The following is a 27,192-nucleotide window of genomic DNA, read 5'->3' on the forward strand; positions in this document are numbered from 1 at the left end:
ACTTATGTATTTTTTCCAAACACAGAAACTAAATACTTTACAATAGTGTGTGTACAGGAGTGGAGCATAGATATACTATGTCACAAAGGACAAAGAGATACATCCCATCATAGGGCTACTTCACAAAAATACTGTAGCCAACGACTTTAAAAGACTATAGAATTTTTGCACAGCAACAAGCAGTTGCAGAAGTCTGTGACAATACTTTGCTAAAAACTGTAAAAGCCTTTTTTTCCAACTCACAACTTGAGAAAGAAATGGTCAGAGAAATCTCAGAAACAGGTATATTTCAATCTGGCTGAGACTTTTAGAGTGCTTCCTGTGTATATCCACACTTGAAGTATAATAAAAGCAGACTTTTCAGTCACTACATTAGGGGTAGGCAACTTAAGGCCCGGGGGCCGGATGAGGCCTAATCGCCTTCTCAATCTGGCCCGCAGACAGTCCAGGAATCAGCATGTTTTTACATAAGTAGAATGTGTACTTTTATTTAAAATGCATCTCTGGGTTACTTGTGGGGCCTGCCTGGTGTTTTTACATGTGTACTTTTATTTAAAATGCACCTCTGGGTTATTTGTGGGGCATAGGAATTCGTTCATTCCCCCCCCAAAAAAAATATAGTCCGGCCCCCCACAAGGTGTGAGGGACAGTGGACCAGCCCCCTGCTGAAAAAGTTTGCTGACCCCTGATGTAAGGCAACCTTTGGTTTTTAAGCAGCTAATTGCATGGATAAAATTGTGCATCTGCTTATGTAGTCCCACGATTAAAGGCAAGTGGTGCATCACACAAATAGTTTGAACTTGATTCCTCCTCCCCTCGTGTCACGGGACAGCACCGCCAGCTGTCCAGCAGCTCAGGAACTGAAGGACAGAGAAACTCTCGCCGTTCCCTCGGCAGTGGAGCGAAGGGAGAGGAAACAACGTGAGCAGCATAGGCGTGTCGCTTTGCCCGGACTATTATGTTGGGGGCAGTCCCGCAAGCCGGAATTGCTGGCAACTGAGAGTGATGGTGCGGATGCGTGAGAAATGATCTCCAGTTTGTAAATATGTACTTGCCGTAATAAATCTTACCATAAAGCAAGCAGCCTAGTAAGTGCATTTACTTGTGAGAGGCTTCCACACGACCCTGACACCTCCCAACTAAACTGATTGAACCACCATCTGTGTGTTTCCAAATTCCAGGTGTATGGCAGACATCTTTCAATCACCTGCTTTTATAACCTTAGATTGATGTGCCTTCCCCACCCTTGCTTTCACAATCTGCCCCATATATATATTAATCCTCATATGATCACATCAATCTCATAAACGTGTCTGGAAAGGGAGAAGTCAAAGATGTGGCAGATATTGGCATAATGGGAAACTTTAGCCTCTTGAGAAACAAAAATCATGATTTGCCATTGCTCTTATTTTGCTCTACATAAGCTGTGCTCAAGAGCAACTCTTTTCCTACCAATGTCCCTGATCAGCTATGGGAAAGCAGCAATATTGTAATAAACGTAACCATCTGATCACCATGCCTGCCTCTCTGAATCACCCCCAAAATGTATGACCCTTGCTGATTAAGCTGTCGCCTCTCTCCTCCCACCATACCCTCCTGCAGCCTCCTCTCCACCATTCTTACAGGACGTGGCCAGGACAGGAGCATACTGTCCTGATTGGAATGAAAAATATTGAGGGAGAGAAGGTACAAGCCTTTCCTGCTTCATTTGATTACAACTGAGCTGAAGAGCTTTTTGAGCATAAAGAGAAAATACATGTCAATGTGTAACTATTACTAGTGGTGCATTTCTTTATGCAAGAGTGCATGCAACATTGTGAGAGAGAAGTCAACAAGCAATTTCCTCCATTCCTTCTATAACGGAACACAGAAATAAGAATAAAGTACCACCTCGTGCACACAGTTATCAACTAGTTAGTTAGGTTAGTTTTTGTTCACCCTGAACAAAAAGTAAAGGGACCAAACTTTCATATGCGTATAAAAGTAAAATTTGGTGAAGTAATAACTAAAAACATGACAACTGTGATTATATGATCAGCATAGTAGATGATATGGCAGCTGCACTTAAAAATTCCTGGAGAAAAGAAAAATTGTTTTCCCTTTCCAGGCCCCCTTTAAAGAAAATCTTTTGGTCTTTCCCCTGAGTGGGGGCAGGGCTAAAGACTGGCAACTGTGTATTCTAGCCAGCCTGTCTCCAGCCTTCAAGTGTAGTGGTAGGCTCTGGAATGAAGAATGAGTAACTTGATCTTTTCCCTTCCCTTCTGCTTCACAGCAACATTTAGAAAGTAATTTAACCTCTTAAAATGGCATCTCAGCACTGGTTCATAGAGTTATTCTGCTGAAAGCGGGAAATATTAGGAGTTTTAAGTTTTTTTCTTTTCTTTTTTTAAAGAAGAATTTTAGAAACATTTATTGAAGTATATCTATTGATGTATGTCTGTTTTCAGGAATTGAGGCATATGGTTTCACAATAAACTTAGAGCACAATGCTAAAAATGTTTACTCAGAAATGTTATTGATTTCAGTGGAACTTGTTTACGATTAAAGTCTGTGATCCACAGCACTTGATAGTGCAGCTCATATCTTGAATTATCTGCAATGCTCTCTACATGTGTTACTTTTTTGCTTAAGATGAACAATTGTCATTAAAGTCACATATATTCTGAAGATTTCCTCTGCTCTGCTTTCTAGGGAGGCTGCTGTCTTCTTTGATGCAATGGATATTCTACCAATTATAGGGGAATAACCAAGGTGCATACAATAAAATGGATTTGTTATTGGTTATATTGTGTATATATATAAATGGCACACACCCAATACAAATAAGCAAACTGTGCAAATGATTCCTGGACATGGCTGCAATTACATAACAATTTCAATACCGCTCTTTACAGTCCATTAACCATTATAAGAGCCACAGCAAACTCCATTTAAGTTCTGTACAGATACTTGGTTCAGATATTACATGGCTTGGCTATTGGGAATGTACCTCAGGTTTGTGTACTTTTATTCTTTCCCATCCAGGTTCAGGGTAACTACAGTGTGCTGTTAAATCTAATCAGTTTGCCTGCAAACCAGCATTGAAAGCTCAGCTCAAACAATGGTTTCTCATTTTGGTTTGAAAGTAAACAATGGCTCACAGTGACCATAGCTTGCCTCATTCAGACATAAAGGTAAATTATAGTTACTATGAACACAGAACTGAAAGGGAAAATCAGAGTGCAAAGGGGGAGAAGAGAGCATCTTATTGTATGGTCACTGTGTCTCAAACAAACGTGGAGAGGCACTTATGTTTGTTATACACCAGCTGGGTTCACATGTAACACTAAACTATGGTTCAGTGCTGTATATGTTAGCTGGAATTAACCCAAGCAAAACTTACTCCTCCCATACAACAGGGAGCTCTTTGTCAGTGTTTACTTCCAGTTTCCCCTAATCTTGCCTTATCATGAACTAGAGAATCACAGAATCAGAGTTGTAGAGTTGGGAGAGAGGGGAAACAAGTCAGCTTCATAGCCCATGGTTTGAAGTCGGTTTGATTTGAAACCGATTATTTTGTGATAAATCATGATCCCTAATTTGCTTACAAGAACAAGTTGAGTGGGGCAAACATAAAAGTAAATACTGGCAAAGTTCTTCTCATTCCTGCACTTGGAACTTCAAGTTAAACCAAACCATAGTCTAGCATTATGTGCTAGTAAAACCAATGTAAAGCACAGACAAATACAAAATTCATTTCAGTAACACAGAGCTGTATCTTACATGTACATTTTATTGTTCATCCATAACTTCCTAAGTCCAGGAAGGCTGTTTCACACTGTGACAGGCTAGGGGGGGGGGAACTTTACTCTGGCAATGTTCTGATGAGCTAGCATTTCTCTATAGGACAATAAGCTTTAAGGACAGGGACACAGAAACACTTATTACACGCCCCCCCCCCCAGTAAATCTGGAAGATATGTTAAACTGGAAAAAACGTAGCATCAGAAGACTAATGTCAAAATTATTCGGCATCCTAATCAGCATTTGAATTTCACCAAAGAATGAAGCAATACAAAACCAGCTATAGTCTCAGCTTACTTTACCACTATGAAAAAGCCACAGTACAGCATCCTTTATGCACTTTCATAATGTCTCTGCTTTATTAGGCAAAATAGTCTCCAAGCACTCATTCTGGCATCTTTGAAAATAAATTAAGAGAAAACAGATGCATTGGCAGAGATGCATGGAAAGCACTCAGACTTCAACAATGTCAGGGATCTATTGTGCTATAAATATAACAACATGCAACCTAAGGAGGCTTCTCTACTGATACACTTGTCTTTTCCATAGCAGCAGTAAGCAAATATGGATTAAACGCTTCATGAAAAAACGAGAATGCCCTTTGTTACTTCTGTAACACGGTCAATGACAACAGGTTTAGCTGACAGAACCACAGCTATATAGAACAACACAATAGTGACCAGTACAGTAATAAAAATGTATTAAGCAAGCAGTAAGCTTCTCTAGTATAGCAACTACTGTAATAAAAGAGGGTACAATCGATCCCAAGCTAAGCTCCTTTAGTTATTCTGATTCCAACATGATTTAAGTGTCAATGCTACAGTCTCTTATCTGGGAGTACTTTGGGAGGCAGTGGTGGCCTCTGTTGCATGGATTTGTTATCAGCTTAAGTGAAATTTAGAGGGTGGCAATGAGAGAGAGGGCCCTCTCAGTGGTCACATCCATCCACAGGAATTATCTACACAGTGATGCTTGTCTAAGGCATACATTACAATCCTTTTAACCGATGTGGACCTGCAACTAAGTACAGTACATGTGCCTAGGACTGCACTGTTTAAAAAGCTAAACTTGGTTTGATTGCGCTCAAAGAAGGTAAATGCAGAGCAGCCCAATTCACATTACCAAGTGTAAAGAGTAGTTTAAACACTATGGACTGTATCCAATGCTACTACTCCATTTGTGCAATGTAACTTCCCGCTCCTCTCCCCTGCACTTCAAAATTTACTCCAGACCACTATAGTACCCTCTGATATAGATCTGAGGGTTGTATGGGCAGAGAAGGGAAGACCTTGTGTGTGACTGGAGGTTGTTCATGCAGCATTGAATACATTCCTTAATTGGGAAACATTTTCTTTAAAAAGTGTGTTTTACCGCCCTTCCTTTCCTTTATATCTTTATCTGATCTGAGAAGAAAGTGAGGGTAGTTACCTCAGCTTGAACAACACGTGAATCATGACAGAGCTGTATCTTGGGGTAGAGGAGATAATATGCACCTGCAAATGTCCTCCTTTTCTCCTATGACAGCCATACTTGGAATCCTTTGGGTGCAGGGATGGGTAATACTGATTTAAACTACTATATATCCCCAGCACATAGGATAAAATGATCTATAAGAATCTACCACTAACACTACTAAAATGAATCAATTTAAACCTAGGTTAAACAAACATTTATTTCTTTATTACATTTATATCCCACTTTTCATCCAAAGAAGTCAAGCTGTCATACAAAGTTTTTCCCCTCCTCATTTTATCCTCACAACAACCCTGCAGGGTAGGTTAGACTGAGAGCCTGTGATTGGTCCAAGGACACTCCATGAGCTTCATGTCTGAGTGGGATTTCAAGCCCTTGTCTCCCAGGTTATAGTCCAACACACTACTACTAGATCACACTGGCTCCCACAAGATATTTCAAGTATCTCTTCTATAAACATGCCTATTGATTTTATAACCAAGAATGAGGTCCATCATATCATGAGCAGATACCCACTCACACAACAGGCCTTCATCTTTTCTTCCCCACTACAACTCCCCACAACTCCAAAATCTGCTCTTGAGTCTTGGGGGATCATCTGGAGCAGATTTTGGGTGTGTGCAGGGAGCTGGATGAGAAAGAAGAGAAACCAGAAATCCAGTTGCACAAGTGCATTTCCACTGTCAAGTGGCTGGACATCATTGAGTATCACTCCAATGAAGCCCTTCTCACTCTCACATCAGACAGAGGTACAGATGTGATGTTTGCGCAGATTTTATTTCCCCTAATGTCCGAACACACTGCCAACACACACATGTGAGCTTGGGCATGTGCAGGAGGAAGGTAAACAGAGTTCACCTGGGACCTCTCAGAATTCTTCATGAGCAGGTGCTGCATATCACACTCACTTATTTACCACTCTATAAAACCATAGGCATCTGACAGCACACTTTAGAAGTAGACCTTGTGCACTTACAGGAGCAAGGAGAGCCAGTGTGGTGCAGTGGTTAAGAGTGGTAGACTCGTAATCTGGTGAACCAGGTTCGCGTCTCCGCTCCTCCACATGCAGCTGCTGGGTGACCTTGGACTAGTCACACTTCTTTGAAGTCTCTTAGCCCCACTCACCTCACAGAGTGTTTGTTGTGGGGGAGGAAGGGAAAGGAGAATGTTAACCACTTTGAGACTCCTTCGGGTAGTGATAAAGCGGGATATCAAATCCAAACTCTTCTTCTCTTCTAGGGCACTTAGGGTCCTTTACTTGAAGGCTTAGTCCCCATAATTTTTTGAGAGCAATAGCTGGTAGTGAGCACCCACCCCTGCCTGGATGGGAAGTACGGCAGATGCTCATGTCGAAGTTTCAATCTGAAACTGAATTGGCTGGTATAAAATTGGAGTATAATCACTACCCAGCAGTGTTAGAAACTGGGATAGAAAAGCTAGGAGTCTGTGGGCACCAAAACAGAATGTCTAGTTGCAATTTGGGGGGGATCAGCAACACTTTTTATTTATTGTTTTGATAAGCATGAACTAATACACAATTCACATAAACGACACATTGTTAATATCTGACTTTTGTCTTCTGGGTTTCTGGGGTTTTTCCTGTTGTTATTCTGTCTCTCACAGCTACAATAAACCTACCATTAAAATTATGGACAGGTCATTTCTTTGTCAAAGGGCAAACGGGAAAATTTAGCAGGGTATCAAATACTTTTTCCCTCACTGTACTTCGAGGCTTCAAAGCACATGCATTTCAGTAATCCTTGAGTGTCAGCCAGGCACACACAAAATGGTAACCAGACTTTTTGAGGTGCTCACAAATGGAGAATCTTTAGGCACGAATCTTTAGGCCTGGCACCCTGCTAATTTCGAACCCTGCCACCCAGATAGGCACAGTAGATGACCCAATGAAACAGGATGGCAATGATACAACGGCTTTCTGTAAAGCTAATTCCTCTCATCCCTTTTTGCTCACTCATGTATAACATTTCAGCAATGTATTTTTAGATTATTTCTTTCACTGTTGTACTTCTCTGCAAGCCTCATGTGCAGCATAGACAAACCTACTATCTACTGAGCCAGTATTTCCTTGATAAATTATTTTACAGTGCAATCCTATGCCTAACTCAGAAGCAAGATCCATTGAACTGAATAGCCGACTGAACAGTGCTTACACCCAGTTAAGTGGTTATAGGACTGAAACCTTAATCTGGGGGGAAATCATGTAACTGTTAAATTCCCCAAAACACCATGTCAAATTCTCAAGCGAAGGCAAAGTACTGTAGCAAAATAATTTTAATCTATAGTCTGACATGCTAGAAACATCTCTCATAACAACCCAATTGATGGGCCACTGGCCTGGGTCACAGCAATGGCTGGAACTTTTTTTTTTTTAAATTAGTATAACATATTGATCAACTAAAAGGATGCCCCTAATTAAACTGGACAGTAGGATTTTTTTAATTTCCAATGCTTATAAAAACCTCTGGTGCTAACCAATTTATTCAGAGGCATTCTACTTTCTCTGAAACACAGGAGGAATGCCTCTGCCAAGATTATGGCTACAAGGACAAATGAGTGCATCTCTAAAAATTAAGTAAATATGTTTCGTGCTTCAGAAATAATATTTTTACCCATATGCAAATTTAACTGATTCATCAGTTATTTAATTCAACTGATATGAGTAATCCATTAGAAGTGCTTGAGGGCTGTAACCCTAAAAATATTTGAAATTTAGGACAGAGAAAATATTTTGATTTTGGCATGCCAGTATAGAAGTGTCCAGGCAAAAATGATTTTTCTTTCTCTGCTCTAATCTGTGGTCACTGCACTGGCAATGAGCCCCAGTCCCAGACTAAGGTACTATAGCCATAGGTCCTGCTTAAACACCCAGCGGCTTCAGTGCACAACTGCCTTGCAAAACCATATTCATATGTGATTCAAGCCAGCTATGGCTCAGCTTTGTAGCTGCAACTCAGAAAGGTGCAAAAGGTATAACCTATTGCTCCCTCCAATCAGCTGCCCCTGTTCTTTTTCCTTGAATTGTGGGGGCATGGGGTGAGCAGAAAACAAAGCAATCCCTTTTTCTTTTGCTTGTCTGCTTCTGTCTCTACCTACTTTGCTCCTGAGCCACAGAGGCAGACAGGTACATGAAAGTGAGTGGGTGAGGAAGCAAAACCTGTCTCTCGGCTCTCACTTTCTCCTTTGCTTCCTTCTTCTTTAATAGCGCCCTGATTGTCAACTTCTAGCTCACTTTTCTCAACTTAAACTTACAGTAAGTCACTTGGGAGTAGGGGTGATGTAGCACATTTACTTCTGTTTGGTAAACAAACCTTAATCAAAAGTATTGAATGTTCATTTTACATTCTGCCTAAATACTAAATATTTTACGAAAAACCAAAAGCATTTAAACTTAAATATATCTGAGTGGGGGTGGGGATCAATAAAGCACACTTCGGTAGCAATTTGTTTGGAATTTGTTTTTATTAGGATATGTTGGTTAAAGTTTAAGAAAAAAATTAAGGTACTGAAATTGTATGTAGGCCTGTGTGCAAGTACTTCCTAGGGACAGTCATCTGGAAAAAGTTAATTACAACATTACAACTAACAGCTATTTGATTCATTATGTTAATGATTAATTTTATGGGGAAAATGTATTTTTAGGAATGGAAAATATTGCACAGAAAAATTTAACAGTGGAATTTTTTCCACTCAAAATCACTGTGGGTGGGTGGATAATAGGGCTAGGAATAAGAATTTTTAAAAAATAATTTTATTATTTTCATTAAACATTACAAGCAGCAAATATAACCACACAGAATTATTTCAGTTACAAACCTGTACAAAGCAAAGTAACCTCGGCCCAGTATACCTGAAGGAGCGTCTCCACCCCATTATTCAGGTCCTCCCTCCAAGGGTCTTCTGGCAGTTTCCTCATTGCAAGAAGTGAAGCTACTGGGAACCAGGCAGAGGGCCTTCTCAGCAGTGGCTTCCTCCCTGTTGAACGCCCACCCATCAGATGTTAAGGAAATGAACAACTATCTGACTTTTAGAAAACATCTGAAGGCAGCCCTGTATCAGGAGGTTTTTAATGTTTGAGGTTTTACTATGTTTTTATATGTACTTAAACCACCCAGAGTGGCTGGGGAAACCCAGCCAGATGGGTGAGGTATAAATATTATTATTATATTATATTATATTATTTCTTCTTCTACTACTACTACTACTACAGAAGCAAGGAAAGTATCAGTAAATGTAATATTACTCATGCATTTGGAGATTCATCTTACTGCAAGGATGCTATGCCTTGTGCATTACCCAACTTTCAGTGAACCCCCATGTGGCCTCTCCACATAGGTGCTTGAGAGACTAAGTATGCTGTCTTTTATATATGAAAGATAACAAAAACCAAATCACCTCAAGACTGTCCCTTTTTGACACACCCCTGATGGCCCGCCTTCTCTGCTTAAGACAATCTGAGAGGGCTATGTCCTAGAAATAATTAATCCAGGTCTCCATTGGTGGCTCTGAATCCGCTTTCCAATGACAAGCCGCAGTCAGTTGTGTGGCTGTCAACAAAAAGAAATTAATCACTAAGTTTCTGCTCATGGTAATAGGACTAAGGATGTGATAGGCTTCAATTCCTGGCCCATAATGGAAGGGACACTGTCAAAAACATTTTCTCATATTTTTGGCATTGTATTGCAGGCCCACCATGCATGATAAAAGAATCATAATTCCCACAGCCGTTCCAACATAATGGTGATCAAGACTTTTTTATCTTGGAAAGCAGTGTTGGAAATCAATGCCAGTAGAAGAGAACCTTAAGGGACCCTTCTTGAAGGCAAGTGGAGTTTATCTTTAATGGGAGGCAGGACCACAGCCCCTTCCATTTATGCCAGTCAATATGAGTCCCAAAGTCCCCCCTTTCCAAGCTGATGAAGGCAAGTAAAGCTGCCCCTAGAGTGATCTATCAACACACTATAAAGCATGAATAGGCAAACTAAGGCCCGGGAGCCAGAGCTGGCCCAATCGCCTTCTAAATTCGGCCTGTGAACTGTCTGGGAATCAGCGTCTTTTTACATGAGTAGTGTGTCCTTTTCTTTAAAATGCATCTCTGGTTTATTTGTGAGGCATAGGAATTTGTTCTCCCCCCCCCCCCCAAAAAAAAATATAGTCCACCCCCCCCAAAGGTCTGAGGGACAGTGGACCGGCCCCCTGCTGAAAAGGTTTGCTGACCCCTGCTATAAAGCATAGAGGCTGGTCCCCTATCTTGTAGATTTGTCCCCTTCCATAGGGATTTGCTGCAAATGAACATGCCTGAGGCTGCTAGAACCATGTAAACAATGTACCCTACAGCAGCACAATGACAGCCTCCTTAATGACTTGTTCTCCATATAGTACGTCACTAATTCTATAGACTCCCCTAGATTCCCAGGCCTGAAATTGCTGATATTTAAAGCAAAGTGAGGTGAGCAGTGACACACCCGGGGCCCAAACCAAACTCCACTCCCTCCAGGTCAAAAGGGTTCCTTTCAAGAAGAGGTTGCAAATTTTCCTCAGTGCTGCCCTGGACAGTCCCAGAAAGAGATGGAGGGAGAGAGCTCAATCTGTGCCCTGGTGCCTTCCAGGAGCCCCTAATAAGGGGAATTAGTTGCTTAACCTGAAAGGCAATATAATACAGTATAGCTTTGAATGGAACACATGGTCTAGTCCTCCCCACCTCCATTTACTCTCGGAAGACTAGAGAAGAGACCTTCCTAAGAATATTAGGGGGCTGGGCAGGGGAAGGACTAGACCAAGTGAAAAATGAACATAATCTTTTAGCTGCAGTTCATTCATTTTCAGCTTTGCATTCTTGTTATAAAAAAGTGCACCTAGACATTCTGTTGCTGTGCCCATAAGCTAGGTTTAAGGTGCCATTTAGCTCCTGGCTTCCTATCTCAGTTTCTAACACTGGGCAGTCAGTGCATTTGGAACCTGCAGCCCTGTGGGCATTTACAGGTAGCGCTGCAACCCCAGAGTCGGACACGACTGGACCTGATGGTCAGGGGTCCCTTTACCTTTACAGCTACCCTCAGGGGACTGGCCTTGATGAGGGAAAGATCAGGCTGTGGGTTAAATCACAGAGCCTAGGGCTTGCTGATCAGAAGGTCGGCGGTTTGAATCCCCGCAACGGGGTGAGCTCCCGTTGCTCGGTCCCAGCTCCTGCCCACCTAGCAGTTTGAAAGCACGTCAAAGTGCATGTAGATAAATAGGTACCGCTCCGGCGGGAAGGTAAACGGCGTTTCCGTGTGCTGCTCTGGTTCGCCAGAAGCGGCTTTGTCATGCTGGCCACATGACCCGGAAGCTGTATGCCAGCTGCCTTGGCCAGTAACGCGAGATGAGCGCCGCAACCCCAGAGTCAGACACGACTGGACCTAATGGTCAGGGGTTCCTTTACCTTTAACTAGCTACCCTCAGGGGACTGGGCCTTGATGAGGGAAAGGTCAGGCTGCATGGTTAAGAGACAGGAGACTTCCGGTTAGGTGCCGGGTAATGGCGGACGGGAGCTGAGAAGCTCCGGTTCCCCGGTGGGCTATAGGGGCTTCAGTGCCTGCGCCACGGGCCCCTTAGAACCACAGGAAGAGCGTCCTGTGGACTCCGGACTCGTGGGTCCCAGACGTGCCATCTCCGCTCCCGATCGACCCTCGTAAGGGGGAAGAACGGGTGAACGGAGCGCTGACACGGGACTGAAGAGTCGGCTGCCCCCGAGGAACGAAGCAGCGATTTCGCCTTACCTGAGCATCTGACACTTCCTAACTTGGACTGCTGTAGAGACTCTGTAAGTAAATTTGCTTTTCTTGCTGGAACTAAGATTTTTGATGTGTAAATCTTACAGAGGAACCTGAAAAGGAAGCCCGCTCTCTTTGAACTGCTGACAGAGCGAGGTAGCGGCAAGAGCGCTAAGCCGCGTCTAACGGGAAAAAGTTTTGCTAACTCTGCTGAACTTTGCTAAAGTGACTGTAAAGTTGTTTAAACTGTTTATTAAGACTTAAAACCGAGAATGGCAACTGAAGAAGACACTGTTTCACCCTCTGGATAAGGATTCCGGGTCAGTAAGCAGGCAGCGCAACTTAGTTGCCATTTTTTCTCCCTTGGATTATTTTTTTTTTGCAACTGTTTCCAGAGAGAGACTGGGTAAACTTTTTTTGTGGCCGTCTGCAGCCCAGGAAACATTGTGGACTTGGTGGATACACTAAATAAAATTTTATTGTTGCCTTGGGCAGTTGGTAACTAACTTCTTCTTGACTTTTGAGAGACTTTAGAACTTTAAACCACAAGGATCTTTGCCTATTTTTGGGGGTTAGAACTGGTTGAAACTGCCTGGATCTGCCTGGGACTTTTGGTTTGCTCTGTTGCCTCTTTGTTATCTGGATAGAATTGCTGGCCACCTGGTGTTGACTTTTGGGACTGTTGGCTTTCTACTGTGAATGTCTGGGACAATTACTAAAACTGGTGTGACCTTGAGACTGCAGCTGCAAAGGGAACAAGATATGCAAGAAAGTACAAGAGCTAAAACACAACAAAGAAAGAGCTCCTTCTCTTTAACTACACAAGAACAAATGGCCCAGGCTATTGAGAAATTAACTTCAAGTATTGCAGAAATTACAGAGGGACTGAAAAAAGTTTCTGAGGATGTGAAACAGACACAATCCTCAGTAAACTCTGTTAACTCAACAGTAAACTCTGCAACGGAGAAACTACAAGCAGAAATAAAAGAATCTTCCCAAAGACTTGAAGCATCTATTGGTCAAATTGAGCAAAACGTGAGGAAGAATAGAGAAGAAATTAATAAAGTTGCTCAGGAGGTCACTGTCTTGAAAAAGGAGACAGAGGAAATTAAGGTAGTAAAAGAGAAAATTCGGACAGTGGAACAGAAGCTAGACAATATTGACCTGGAGAATATAGAAAAAATTGGATCCAGGCAGAGAAGCGTGGAAGAATCTCTTGCGTTTCTGCAACTACAACAGAGAGAAGGAAACCTCAGAGGCCTACCAGAACTGGAGGAGGGAAGCCTAAAGGATTTCATCGTAACTCAATTTTCAACATTTTGGCATTTGAAAGAAGACGAAGTCTCAGCACTCATAGTGAAGGCCTTCAGATTTGGTGTTAAAGGAAAGAAAAGCTCCAAGACGGTGAGTGACTGTCTTATTGTGTTGAACAACAGATACCAAAGAGACTATATCTTGGACCTTCACTACAAGAACAACCTAGTGGTACAGCAAAATAGAGTTGTGCTTTTTAAAGACATCCCCAAATTTTTCCTGGATAAAAGAGCACCATATAACGATTTAACAGCTGAGCTAAGAAGAAGAAATATCTCCTTTAGCTGGGAATTCCCAGAAGGACTGACCTTTTTGTTTAAAGAAAAAAGAATCAGGATAAGATCCCTGGCTGACAAGCAAAAGTTCTTAGACAAACACTTGGAAGACTTCAAGGGTTCTGCTCTAGACCCAGCGTTTATATACCGACTACCGGGAGTGTTCCCACCTCCAGGAACCCCAGGAGCGCTTCCACCATCAGGGACACCAGGAACAGGAGACCCAAGTGATCCAGAAAAAGACAAGAAAGACCTAGCGACAGGAGGATCAGAATAAAGACTTAAAAAATGGCTCTAAAATTGTTGACATGGAATGTTCGGGGATTGAACCAGAGACCAAAGAGACACAGAGTGTTCTACAGTTTGGAAAAGAAGAATTTAGATATAATATGTCTACAGGAGACCCATGTGGTTCGACGACACAGAAGAATTCTACAAAACAAAAAATTAGGCCAAGAATTTATATCATCGGATAAAGTCAAGAAGAGAGGGGTGGTAATATATGCGAAAGAGAAATACAGCCCAAGACAGCTATTCAAAGATGAAGAAGGGAGGTACATTGCAATTGAAATAAAAGTACAAGGCGAAAAAATTTTGATTCTGGGACTCTATGCACCTAATGATGGTAAGTCAATTTTTTATAAAAAGATTCATGACATGCTGCTGGAATATCTGGACTATAGAATAATATGCCTAGGAGATTTTAATGGGGCAGTTTCCACATTAATGGACAGATCTCAGAGGGCCAAATTAACAAATGAGGGGAAACTGCCGAAGACTTTTTTTGAAATGGTTGACAATCTAAATTTGGTGGACGCTTGGAGGTTAAGAAACCCTATGGAAACAGAGGCAACTTTTTTCAGCGAACCCCAGCAGTCATGGTCGAGAATAGATTATATTTGGATATCTAACGAATTGACACCGAAATTATGCAAAGCAGAAATTGGCCCCAAAACATTTTCAGACCATAACCCTGTACAAGCAAATCTAAAACTAATTTCCAAGGACTCCTTTAGATGGAGAATGGATGACACCTTGATGAGAGATACCAAGCTAGTAGAAAGGGCAGTAAAAAAGATGAAGGAGTATTTTCAATTCAATTTAAATTCGGAGGTGGAAAAGAGGACTGTTTGGGATGCAAGCAAAGCAGTAATGAGAGGGTTCCTGATAAGTGAAAAGGCAAAGAAGAAGAGACAACAAAACGCAGAAATGGAAAGACTTTTGAAACTAATTCAAGGGAAAGAGAAAGAACTAAGAGGACACCCTAAGAATCAAAAAATACAAAAAGAAATAAAATACTTGCAATCCCAATATGCTAAAATTATAAACCAGGACATCGAATGGAAGATTAAAATGATGAAACAGAGATCCTTCGAGTCAGCAAATAAGTGTGGAAAACTACTAGCTTGGCAACTAAAGAGAAGACAAAAAGCAAATATCATCAATAATTTGGAAGTAAATGGAAAGATGGTGGAGAATCCAGAGGAAATTAGATGGCATTTCCAAAGGTTTTACAAACAATTGTACAAGGAGGAGAAGATAGATGAAATAGAGATAGACCAATTCCTGGAGAAAAATGGTTTGCAAAAAGTCCCAGAAGATAAATTAAGAATACTCAACCACCCTATTTCAACACAAGAGATTGAAGAAGCAATCAATAGTATGCAGATAGGAAAGGCCCCAGGACCAGATGGTTTAACTGCAAAATATTACAAAAGCTTGAAAGATTGGCTATCACAGCCTTTAAAAGAAGTTTGCAATAGCATATTAGAGGGAGATAGGGCACCAGAGACATGGAAAGAGGCCTATATCACACTGATTCCGAAGCCAGACACAAACAAGACCAATATGAAAAATTATCGTCCAATTTCTTTGTTAAATGTGGATTATAAGATTTTTGCGAATGTTATGGCTACAAGATTAAAAAGAGTGCTCAAGGATTATATACACAAAGATCAAGCAGGTTTTTTACCAGGAAGACAATTAAGTAACAATACTAGAATAGTTGTGGACATCCTAGAGAAACTGGAAAAAAATATAAATACGGATGCGGCACTGATGTTTATAGATGCAGAAAAAGCCTTTGATAATATTTCTTGGACATTTATGAAGAAAAATCTGGAAAGAATGGCAGTTGGACAACGATTTTTGAATGGCATTAATGCCATTTATACAGAACAAAAAGCTAAAATTATAATTAACAGTGTGATATCGGAGGAGATCAGAGTGGAAAAAGGAACAAGACAAGGGTGCCCTATCTCCCCTTTATTATTTATTACGGTCCTGGAGGTTCTTCTAAACATGATACGAAAAGAGAACCAGATTAAAGGAATAAGGGTGGGAGAGAAGGAATACAAGGTACGTGCCTTTGCTGATAATTTAATGTTATCCCTACAAGATCCTGAAAGTAGTGTCCCCAAAGCATTGGAATTAATCGAGAAGTATGGGCAGGTAGCCGGCTTCAAACTTAACAAACAGAAGACCAAAGTCTTGACTAAAAATATGAAAACAGAACAATTACAAGTGCTACAAGAATCCACTGGCCTCAGCTTTGCCAAGAAAGTAAAATATCTAGGGATCAATCTCACTGCAAAAAACCTGAACTTGTACAAGGACAACTATGAGAAGCTGTGGACCGAGATAAAAAAGGACTTAGAGATATGGACGAGATTGAAACTCTCACTAATGGGTAGAATAGCTGCTGTGAAGATGAATGTCTTGCCAAGGATGCTGTTTTTATTTCAAGCCATTCCAATTTTAGATAAGTTGGATTGTTTTAAAACATGGCAAAAGGACCTATCAAAATTCTTATGGCAGGGGAAAAAGCCCAGAATTAAATTTAAGATTTTAACGGACTCTAAAGAGAGAGGAGGCTTTGCTCTGCCGGACTTAAGGATTTATTTTGAAGCGGCGGCCTTTTGCTGGTTGAAAGATTGGTTCAAATTGGAAAATACTGATGTTTTAGACTTGGAAGGCTTTGACAACATGTTTGGATGGCACGCTTATCTTTGGTACGACAAGGCTAAGGTCCACAAGACTTTTAAAAACCATATAGTTAGAAAAGCCTTGTATCAGGTTTGGATGAGATATAAAGACTTGTTAGAGAGAAAGACTCCTAGATGGATTTCACCAGTGGAGGCCAAGGCTTATAAGAGACCAAACATGTCTGCAAGATGGTTAAGATATATAGATATATTGCAGCAGGAAGGTGAATCGTTTAAACTGAAAGGTTATGACCAGGTAAAAAGCGAGGTCACCGACTGGCTGCAATATCATCAAATTTATGAGATTTTTAAAGCAGACAAGAAGATCGGTTTTCAAGTTGAAAAATCAAAACTGGAAACAGAGCTAATAGAATCGAATTCAAAAAACCTTTCCAAAATGTATAATTTGCTGCTAGAGTGGCATACGAAAGATGAAATGGTTAAATCAACAATGATAGATTGGGCAAAAGATGTGGGACATAATATTATGTTAGAGGACTGGGAAAGAGTGTGGAAGGAAGGTATCCAATTTACAGCTTGTAATAATTTAAGAGAAAATATTATGAAAATGTTATATAGATGGTATCTAACACCTGTTAAAATTGCTAAGATGAATCCGTCAATGACCAACTTGTGTTGGAAATGTAAATCAGTGGAAGGTACCTTTTATCATATGTGGTGGACATGCCCAAGGGTTAAAGCCTTCTGGGATAAGATTTACAATGAACTCAAAAAGGTAATGAAAATTACCTTTAGCAAGAAACCAGAGGCTTTCCTTTTGAGCATGACCAATGAACAGATACCCAGCCAAGACAGAGTATTTTTTATGTATGCCACAACAGCAGCCAGGATTTTATTGGCAAGAAACTGGAAGGGTGAAGAGATCCCAACGGTGGAAGAATGGCAGATGAAGTTAATGGACTTTATGGAGCTTGCTGAACTGACCGCGAGAATCCGAGACCAGAGGGAGGAGAAGGTGTCGAAGGATTGGAAGAAATTTAAGGATTATTTAGTTAATAGTGTAAAATTGAATATCTGAGCAGAATTAGCTGTTGAATAGGCTTTAGCTTGATAAATATAAGTTAAAATTTTGGTAAGAATTTTACAGTATAAGATACAAATAAGAGTGTCTGAAGATTTTGGGAATAGATTAAGAACTATGTTTTTAGTAAACGAATCTAAGGACAATTAAGATGGTTATTAGTTATGAAAGTAGATATATAGCTACTTAAAGTATATTTGGATTAACAATGCAGTGGAGGGTGTGGGGGAAGTCCCCTTATGCTTAGAAGAAAAAAAAGAATGAGATAAAGATTAGTGTTTAGACAGGTTTGTATGTGTTTTTCTTATGTTTATTGTGTTGTCGTTTGAGTTGTTTATTGTGTATTGTATTTTGTATTTTTAGTGTATTGGTGTATGTTTTGTTCTCTTTATATACGCATATGGAAAAATAATAAAATCTTTAAAAAAAAAAAAGAGACAGGAAGTGTTGGGGTTAGTAGATATACATATGTTGGCAGCTGGGTTTCTTGTACAGCGGTACCTCTGGTTACGAACGCTTCTGGTTACTAACACTTCAGGTTACGAGCTCCGCTAACCCGGAAGTACTGGTAGCGGCTCCTGGTTGCGAACTTTGCCCCAAGATGCGAACGGAACGTGCGCGCGCAGCAAGAGAGCCTATTAGCGAAAGCGCACCTCGGGATAAGAAGGGTTTCAGCTTAAGAACGGACCCCCAGAACAAATTAAGTTTGTAACCAGAGGTACCACTATATTGAGTATCACAGAAGCTTTGGAATGAGAACGGGAAAGGACACTTTTATAGATACACTGTGACTGGCAGGGGTCATAATGGTTGGGTTGGCTGCATGGCAAAAGGTGAAAGAAACAATGGGAACAGTTAAATGGAGATTTATAGTTTGATTGTAAACCTTCAAAATAGGATGGAATATAAATGTAAAGAAATAGAAGGTTCAATATGCCACAATCTTAAAATTTAAGACAGACAGATATCCACAGCTGCCAAGCAGATGTTTAATTCCACATTTTGATTCCCTTTCTTCTAGTTTATTTTTATTGGACAATCTCAGACTTCAAAGCTGACATCTGTTGTTTGACTTTCCACAATTTAATTTACACTCTCTCTTTTAATTCATTATGCCAGAAAATTTTCCAGCATAATAGTTTCACATTAAAAAAGGTGTGACCCGGAAAAGCAGTATTAAGAATGTGGAAGTCAAGAAGAAACCTGATTAATACTGGTTTAAAATTCATTAACGGAGCATTAAAATCCACACTGAGATCCATAGTTTCTGCAGAATACGGCTCTAGTGGCTTAACATACAGTTTACAAAGTGTAAATTAGGGGTTTATTTGGAGTAATAAGGTTATGCATGTTATCAAACAGTTTGTATCTGACAGCAAACTGTATTTTAATAAGTAAAATTATCAAATTTTAATGCATATAAAGAAAATAAAAAGCTATATTGGAACAATTTATCTATATCTATATTGCTATTCATTTAAAAGATGCAGAACTCTCTAACACAGGTGCCAGGAGCCCTGAAACTAAGGATGGAACCAGTGTAATACAATGCCTTGGATAACCACCCAATTGAGTTGGTCCAGGAGGATACCATGGTCAACAGTATCAAAAGCCACTATCAAAAGCCACTGAGAGATTGAGCAGAAATAACAGGGTCACACTCCTTCCCATGTTTCTCTCATGATAAAAGTCACCCATTAGGGTGACCAAGTCTGATTCAGTTCCAAGACTTTATTCCCAACTGGATAAGAGATTACAGCTTTATACAGTCAGCCAAAGGCCCTGGATAAAGACCTCCCATTTTTTGAAGAACTGCTGTTCTATTAACTACCAACCCTTACTTCCGAATAGTTCTCAGCATGCTGTCTTCAAGTAAGAACTCTTGCTTATTGTCCTTATTAATAAAGTCAAATAAAACAATTAGCAACTGTGAAGGCTTTCTGTCTTTAAACACATACAAATTCTGTAATGTAAAAGGCATGTGGGCTGCATAGTGCTTAGTATAGCTAGGCCACTTTATTACATTGCAAAAAACAAACAGAAAATATTTTGTTTTAGCAGCCAAATGGTATGCATGCTTGTTCAATATATATATATATATTAACATGGAAAATGTGATTCACAATCAGTTTTTTCAGTGATTAAAATCAATCTAGCCTCAAAAATCTCTGTTAGACTGACACTTTTTGCAGAAAGCATTTCATAGTTCTATTCAGTCAATTATAGTTTGGTTGAAAGATTCAGCTGGCACGTTGTGAGAGAGATTACAAATCATAGTCTAGACTTCAGAGGAGATGTGCTGCTGCTTTTATTATATGCCACATTAATGATCAAATGCATATTGCTTTAAGTTATGCAATACTGGAGCACTTCTGGGGATTCTTACATTTCTAAAGTAAAGGGACCCCTCACCGTTAGGTCCAGTCGTGGACGACTCTGGAGTTGCAGCACTCATCTCGCTTTCTTGGCTGAGGGAGCCGGTGTACAGCTTCCGAGTCGGTGGGCAGGAGCAGGGAACGAGCAACGGGAGCTCACTCCATCGTGGGGATTCGAACCGCAGACCTTCTGATCAGCAAACCCTAGGGTCTGTTGTTTAGACCACAGCGCCACCCGCATCCCTTTCTTACATTTCTACTTGAAGCTCAATACACTTTGCTCTGAATTAAACATACCGGTATCTACTACCAGGTCCATTAGTAGTAGTGTGCAGTCATACAACTATTTGTGATTGAGCAAACAAAGTTTTTCACATTTAATAATAATAATAATTTCACTTTTTAAAATAGCAGCTTCTTAATACTGTATTGCGGGAACAGTTGTGGAACTGATCGCCTGCTGGTAATGTAAGGTAAAGGGACCCCTGACCATTAGGTCCAGTTGTGTCCGACTCTGGGGTTGCGGCGCTCATCTTGCGTTACTGGCAGAGGGAGCCGGCGTACAGCTTCTGGGTCATGTGGCCAGCATGACAAAGCCGCTTCTGGTGAACCTTTCTGGTGAAAGCTGCACATGGAAACGCCGTTTACCTTCCTGCCGGAGTGGTACCTATTTATCTACTTGCACTTTGATGTGCTTTTGAACTGCTAGGTGGGTAAGAGCAGGGACTGAGCAACGGGAGCTCACCCCGTTGCGGGGATTCGAACAGCCAACCTTTTGATCATCAAGCCCTAGGCTCTGTGGTTTAACCCACAGCACCACCCGCTGGTAATGTAGTATGTAAATGAGTCTAGGATTATGCTTGTGTTCCAGAAATAGGAAAATATTCTGCTACATACAGCAATGTGTTGCACTGCTCTAGAATTTTTGCTCCAAAATAGACTCATTTACATACTACTGCTATAGTAGTATGTAAATGAGTCTTTTTTGGAGCAAAGATTCTAGAGCAGTGCAACACATTGCTGTATGTAGCAAAATATTTTCCTATTTCTGGAACACAAGTATAATCCTAGAATATCACAATATACACTATCATGACCATGCAAAAAACAACAAACCAAACTTGGCTTGCCCAGCTGCAAATAAGAATTGTCTCTAAGCAACTAGAATTGTCTCTAAGCAACTACAAAGACTGCTTCTTTTAATTTTAATTTTAGGCCAAATACAGGTATATGTAGGTAGATGGGTTAGTAATTGCTTTGTGAGCTAGTAACTTCAGCAGGCTTGTTAGGTTAAACAGATGTGACTCACACAAGATTCAAGATTACCAGTCAAGAATAATTAAGCAAGATATCTACATTTTGAACTTACAAAACTATTTTTTAAAATCAAGAATTCAACCTTGCCTTTGACCCGTTTGCCACTCACTATTAATACTTCAGTTTGCTTTCTTAGTGATTACTAATTTTCAAACTGGTGTGTGCTCACCCTGGTTTCCTAGGTTTTAGATAATCTAATTTCAGTGCTGTGAACAACGGTAAATGTGAAGTTCAAACAAGTATGCATTCCCAGATATGTATCCCAGAATCCCTAGTGCACACTGCAAACATCACTTTGGAATTTTTCCAGGCCATCTGTTTATAACGCAACAACTGTTCAGTTGTTGCTCATGTGTTGCAAGGAAGTCAAATGTTTTCCCTCAGGGAAGTGCTTGTATCTCAGGTATAATGCAATTACTATATACCGTGGCTGGTAAAAATGTGATTCTTTAGCAACCTTGCAGCACCCTTCCAATGAGCAGTTCTGTCTGGAACATACTGTCTAAGTGTCCAGGGATCTACCTGACAGCCAGGTCTTGTTTGCAGCTGGAACTTGTTGGAACTCAGTTCTGGAACCTCTCAGGTGGGTGCCATTGCCATTATAAGAGAACAAGGGAGACATTCATGGTAAGTTCTGGCACCTCTTTTCTAGAAAGTAGCACTACTGACAGCATCCATGGCATACAGGTGGTAAATAACTTCCTCCCCTTCATACTAGGTGTGTAGGCAACAACACGCTGCAACAGTCTACTTCAGGCATGTCCAAAGTCTGTTTTGGGGGCCTAATCTGGCCCGCTGGTCAGTTAAATCCAACCCCTGTGGCAGTTTATTTCCTGGGGTAAAATCCTAAAAAAAAACTCCACAACTTCAATCCTAAAAAAAAAACCAACCACTTTGGTCGGCCCTCATGGCCCTTCACTTCATCCAATCTGGCCCTCTTTGAAAAAAGTTTGGACACCACTGGTCTACTTGCAAAAGAAAAGAAGAAAAACAAAACAAAACGCAGGAGTTGAAAATGAGCTATCACAAGGAAATATGAAGACATGTCCAATGCCAGTTCTCTACACTACCTGGGAGCAAATCTTCACACTTTGTGCAGGGGCCACTTGTTGTTTTAACTCAGTGATTTCTTTTTAGCCTATTCTATTAAACCCTTTTTGCTCTGTGCTACCACTTCTTTGAATACTTCACCAATAGCTTTCCCTCCCCCCCATACCATTCATGCTCTCTTTTCTCTCTGTAGTATAGTGCATCTGTCATCCCTACCAACACAGCTCTTTTTCTTAATTATCCATTCTTTTTGTTCCTGCAACCCATAGGGCAGGTGAGGGCAAACTTTTCAGCATTAAGAGGCACATTCAACAGGGGGAAATGGTTGGGAGCCAAATATTGATGGTGGGTGGAGACACCTCTTTTCTGCCATCCATGTCACGGTGGTACAATCTCTCAGACCAAATGAGATTAAATAATACCTCAACACAGAGCCCAGGAACCACACGCTGAATTAAATATCCATACCGTAAATTAAAGTGTTCACAATATAGTTAATAATATTTAATATACTGTACACAATGCTTGTTCACAGACACCTACCCACCCCATCAATTGGTGCATCTCAAAGCTCAAACTTCTCTGCACTACGGCATCTTGTAGGCTACTAACAGAAGCAGGAACTAGGAGGAGGGGAAGAGGTGTTATTCTTCTTCGAAGCTACAAACATTAAGAGTATAGAATCCAATATATGCACATACACAAAAATCAGGAGCACCAAGTCCCTCTGCCAAACCTTTCCCATTTGGGTGGGATCTGCAAGGCAACAACAAGGGGAAATCAAAGAGGTGGACTAGCCCAGCTTGCAGTGTGGCTCTGAACTATGAGCAAGGCTACGAAAAAAGTAGAGCCTTAGCTTGCTTGCAAAAGCCCTCTCCCGAATTGTGCAGCTACTTAGCCCAGGGCCTTTCAGAAAGCAGTATGAGAGAAGCACAATACTGATGGGTAGGGCAGCATGCACATGCCTCACTCCCTATGCACCTCAAACTCACCTCAATGAATGCAAGTAATGAAATGCAGTGATGAGGAATGTGGGATTTTAGTGGCATCTTGGGACACCCATGGGTACTGCACAGAAGAACTCTGAGGGTCATATGTACCTCATGGGTTGCTCGCATGTGGCATAAAGGTAATGTTTCAAGACCAGTAATCACTGGACTATCTATGCTTTCTCTCATGGCTTTAAACAGCGAAGATAGGTACCTAGATTGTATGTGGGGGGGTTGCCCACATGGAGTATCCCCTAGAGAAATTTACTTACCTGAGGACCGTTGCTACCTGCCTGAGATAAGAAAAAGTGGCAGGTTGTAATAGATTTTAATGGATCAACTTTCATTACCTTCAAATTTAAGAACATCAGTGGGCAAATATTTATATACACACTTCTTTTCATTGTAGATTTGAACTGCTAATTAATATACATATTACATGAGAGAAATAACAGCACAATCCTACACGTGTCTATGTGAAAATTGGGTCCTCAAAGTTCAATGACAGTTATTATCTGGGATGTGTGTTAGCTAGTCATATTTACTAGGGAGTAAGCTCTATTACTCCCTAGTAAGGCGCTGTGGGTTAAACCACAGAGCCTAGGGCTTGTCGATCAGAAGGTCAGCAGTTCGAATCCCCGCGACGGGGTGAGCTCCCGTTGTTCGGTCTCTGCTCCTGCCAACCTAGCAGTTCAAAAGCACATCAAAGTGCAAGTAGATAAATAGGTACCGCTCCGGCGGGAAGGTAAACGGCGTTTCCGTGCGCTGCTCTGGTTTGCCAGAAGCGGCTTAATCATGCTGGCCACATGACCCGGAAGCTGTACACCGGCTCCTTCAGCCAGTAACACGAGATGAGTGCCGCAACCCCAGAGTCGGACACAACTGGACCTAATGGTCAGGAGTCTCTTTACCTTTACCTAAGCTCTATTAAACACACTGGGACTTTCTTCTGAGTAAATATGGGTAGGAATGAACTATAAACAACATTTCTTACTCATGAAGTACAGTATTCCAAGTAGCCCAACTGAAATCATGGAACTTTAAAAAACAAAAAACCACCAAGTTCAGTGAATTTGTTTAGAATAAAGTTACATTTCTGAAACAAAGTTACATTGCAGCAGGCAACTTGCTCCAAAGCTTACCAAATTTTACCAATTATATATTGAATATATCTTTCTTCTACTTAAAACCCATTGACCTGCAAACTAAATAGTCTTGAGGATGGCCTTCAAAAACATACCCCCTTACATCTTCTTTTTGTTATGATGAAAATACATTTAATCTCTCTCACACACACTTTCAGCCTAACTTTTATCCTGCTTCAGAGGGAGCTTTATCAGAAGAGTTGCAACTTCAGAACGCACAATTTAAGCCCAAAACAATGCTAGACAGAACATTCCATCAGAAAACATGTTTAGCCTTTAAGATCTCATTCCACTGCTTCTTCAGAACTTTCAACCCTGGCAATCAATGGGCTGACAGATGTCGCAGCCAGATCTCCCTCACATCCAGCTTCTTCAGAACTTTCAATAACTATACCAGGCTTTTATACTCGGTCCTCCAGATGTTTTTGGCCTACAACTCCCATGATCCCTAGCTAGCAGGACTAGTGGTCAGAGATAATGGGAATTGTAGTCCCAAAACATCTGGAGGGCCGAGTTTGAGGAAGCCTGAACTATACCTTAAAAAACTTTGTGCGTTTGAAAGTTATTGCCAAGAAGCTAACATTCTGCAGTAAGAAAGCTTCATTTTCTACAGTATCTTTTTAATGTAAGAACACTAGTTTTGTGATCGTAAGATTAAGACTGAAACTAAGGACCTGCAGCAAAATGTTTCAGCATAGGGGTACTCCTGTTCAGGATTTGAGCCAAACAACAATTGTCCCAGAATACTCTATTTCATTTCTTCATAACCACCCCTGTTAGCCAGCACTGAATAGCCACTGAATAGTCCTCATTGGGCTATTTTGGGGGTTTCTTCCTAGGCCCATTTGAGCAAAGGCTCCTCTCCACCCCTGGAATCCTGCTGCTACCTTCCTCTTGTAAACAGATGGGTGCTGTTTTGCCTACCTAAAGGACCCACACTTAAGAGAAGTGAGTTTATTATTAGAATTTGGGATTCACAGTGGTTCTCAAGAACTGATTCACAAAACTGCTGTTCAAAAATTAATGATATGTATTGGCCATCTGAACAACATGCCTTCACATACAAGAAACAACATGTATCAAAACCAAGCCTTAGGCAAAGGCAACTAGGTGCACTTTTATATATCAGATGAATACAAAGACTCTCATGAAGGAAAAGATACACAGTTGTGATGTAGTATTTACACAGTTCAAATATTTGAACATACCGTAGTTGCTAGATGCATGAAAGATAGAACAATAACCCTCAACACCTTATTTAACTTCAAGGAACCAAGCTGCAGTCTTTAAACTATTAGGCATATATAGTATAACTCTAATTTACTTACTTGGAGGCAAACTAGATTCAAATTAACTGGGCACATCCAAGTCTATTGTGAAGGAGTGTAATTGGTTTGAATGCTTTTAATAGATTTGTGCATTACAGTCTAAATGTGAATAAATCACAAAAATATACAATATTGATCTAGCATTCAAACAACTGAATCCACTGTGTGGATTTAGTTTGGTGTTTTTTGCACCAATTTGTTTTGAGCTTGGAGGAGTACCGTATACTGTATTTCAAGAACTGCGGGACCCAAACTTAATAAATGCAATTGTCTTCTCTGTTAACTTCACATTGATTTTTAAATCCTACATAACAGAGAACTAGGATCAGGACTTCTGGTGTGGTGCCAGTTCAAGGCATCTGCAAGTCATGTATATGGAATAGAAAATACACCTGTTAAACTCTCATAAACATAACTAACTGGAGAGTTCTAATTCACATGAATTGTTGTGACAAAAAATGTAAAAAGAAAACGCTACAGTGAATTTATCACAGTGGTGGCCAACCAACCAACAAGTACACTTGGTGGACTTTCCACCTCTTGTCTGGAGAGTGAGTGCTAGGCAGAAGTGCACAGAAACGCCAAAACTGGGCAAAAGGACCCAAAGTACACCTTAACATCCCACTTCCTGAACCACTTTTGGAACCCATGTTGCAGATTGGCTAGCCAATGATTTAGAACATGCTTGTGAAACATTTAGCTACAATAGCTGTCTATTATAAACTACAGTATTTTCTTGTATCATACAACTTTCATTTTATAGAACTGTACCACCCCATTTCTTTTATTTTTTTTACCTTATACAGAACCAATGAATACAACATCATACTGGATTTATCAAACCAGATGTAACAATTTTCACCACACAAAAAACCCCAGCTGATCACAAATGAATGCCTTGCCTCATTAAAGCTAATTTATTCCTGGATATGCGACTGAACAAAACAGGTGCTCCAACCACCACATTCAAACACCAAAACCCAAAATGCCCAGAGACACTGAGGTTGCAATACTGCAAGTAAGCCCTACTGAATTCAATAGGACTTCTGAGTAGACATAGCCACGACTGCGCTGCTGCACTCATTTTAGTAGATTTATACTTTACATTTTATAAAAATTTTGTTTTTCAAAAACTGGCAGTCCACTGCTTGGAACCAAGGCCCACTGATCTTATTTCCAACCAAGTCAAATGTGCCAAGAAGCAACTGCAACTGGGTTAAATGAATACACTGCAGAAAAGTAGCACACACCACACTACTGGAGCTTGATTAACGCTTCTCATTATGACGACTATCAAATCCTTTAATATTTATTGCTTATTTTGGTGGCTGCAGTAGAAAGGATATTA

The 27,192-nt window shown here is 40.6% G+C and overlaps 1 protein-coding gene across 2 annotated transcripts in view; it reads right to left on the reverse strand.

Annotated features, from left to right (window-relative positions):
• BMPR1A (bone morphogenetic protein receptor type 1A) overlaps positions 1-27,192 on the reverse strand; it is a 64,141-nt gene that overhangs the window by 35,851 nt on the left and 1,098 nt on the right. The gene's annotated exons all lie outside the window — the stretch shown is intronic.

Source organism: Lacerta agilis, chromosome 5 (genome assembly GCF_009819535.1).
Source record: "Lacerta agilis isolate rLacAgi1 chromosome 5, rLacAgi1.pri, whole genome shotgun sequence".
NCBI lineage: Eukaryota > Metazoa > Chordata > Lepidosauria > Squamata > Lacertidae > Lacerta > Lacerta agilis.